Source organism: Microtus ochrogaster, unplaced genomic scaffold, assembly GCF_000317375.1.
Source record: "Microtus ochrogaster isolate Prairie Vole_2 unplaced genomic scaffold, MicOch1.0 UNK40, whole genome shotgun sequence".
NCBI classification, from domain to species: domain Eukaryota; kingdom Metazoa; phylum Chordata; class Mammalia; order Rodentia; family Cricetidae; genus Microtus; species Microtus ochrogaster.
Genome location: NW_004949138.1, coordinates 2,317,915 through 2,319,548, shown reverse-complemented (window position 1 = coordinate 2,319,548; position 1,634 = coordinate 2,317,915). Strand labels below are relative to the sequence as shown.

The 1,634-nt window shown below is 37.9% G+C and overlaps 1 protein-coding gene across 1 annotated transcript in view; it reads right to left on the bottom strand.

The window, feature by feature from the left end:
• The window catches only part of Kcnh8 (potassium voltage-gated channel subfamily H member 8), a 484,346-nt gene that overhangs the window by 171,232 nt on the left and 311,480 nt on the right, over nucleotides 1-1,634 (bottom strand). The window lies entirely within an intron of this gene.

Genomic DNA, 1,634 nt, shown 5'->3' with positions numbered 1-1,634 from the left:
TTTTCTCAATTAAAAAAAAGATAAAAAAAGAATACATATCCCATGTATGCCTAGGAGGAACAGTTTTAAATTTGTGTATTCTTGAAAATTATATATCATGGAATTTTGTAGACATGGGGACTGTGCTCCAGACAGCATAACTAAATTACTAAAAATCTAGGAGTTGGTTAGGGAGGGCAGAAAATGTTTACAGATGCAAGCACTATGCTTTCCTGCCACTGCAGTGTATCATTCTGCCTTTACCAGCCTGATACCCAGTTTACCACCTGCCTATTACAGTGCGCCCTAAAACCAGGGTCAAGATTGGGGCTAATACTGCTACACTTCAGGTTGCTGGCTCCCTCTTTCTTAAAGAATAAACAGTTCTGCATATTTGTAAGAAGAAAATCAAAAGCTAGATTTCATGTCTGTAGCACAGCTGACATTGTAGAAGTGTAACAAAAAGCATTCCTCACATAACTTGATTTTGAGAGTGTGAGGAAGCTGAATTTGTCCAGCTGGAGATTCAGATGACAAACCTTACAAATTAATATGAATGCACAGGTCTGGAGCCTGAAGGAAATCAGAGAGAATCAGATGCTGAGCACAAGACAGAATGTGCATATGGACCAAAGCCAAAGGGCAGATAGCAAATCTTGAAACTCACATTAGGGCAATTCTCTCTCTCCTCTCTCTCTCTCTCTCTCTCTCTCTCTCTCTCCCTCTCGGATCTCATTGTTTTTTTGTTTTTTGTTTTTTTGAAACTCTAAGACATCTTTGCTTTGCTTCAAGCCTACAGTTTTATTTATGTCCTTCATTCATTCTGAGAAATAAGAACCCTAGCAAGATATTTAAAACATGGCCTGGAAAGGAAGAAAAAAAAACCTTCTGAGAGGAAAACCATGACAGTGCATTGGCTGCTTTGTGGAGCTCAGCTGAGAAGAGTAAGACCATTTTGTTTCTTAAAGAACTTGGTAAAAAAATTACCTTTCTTCACCCTGCATCCTCAAGATCTCCAGCTTATATTTCAGGGATGCCCTGGGAAGGTTTTGGATATGCTCTGTGGTGAGAGAGTGACATTTATGACAGCCAGCACAGAATGCACCAATCACAAGCTGCTTCAGGAGCTGGACACGGTGGGCACTTCTCTTGCTGGAGTCTCCTCTGGTTTAGTCCTCTGCATAGGGCTGAGCTTCTTTCAAAAGTTCAAAATTGATATTTTTTTTTATGGAGAAGATAACTGAAATTTTAGCCAACTAAGAAATTTTGATTAAATGTCAAAACAAGAGTAAAATCAATGGCCCTCCAATAGATAGTATTCTACAGAGTGTGGAAAAGATGGTGGCTGCGTATGCATAAAAGGGTATCTACTTCTTGAGGACTTTTATTTTATGTAAGTTTCCATATATTTTACAATGTGTTCCTACGGTTAGCATTGCATATTCATCTATGCTAAACTGTGTAACACATGAAAGAGAAATCCTAAACTTTTATGAATTGTGGAATGATGAAATGTTATAAATATTTATAAATGATCTTGTTTTCTGTGCCATTACTGTATGACACAACCTTCTGGTACTTTACTTTCATGATGGGAGAAAGAAAGGTTCATCTTCTTCATTAGAAAACCATGCAAGCTTTTGAAGGAGATTTTG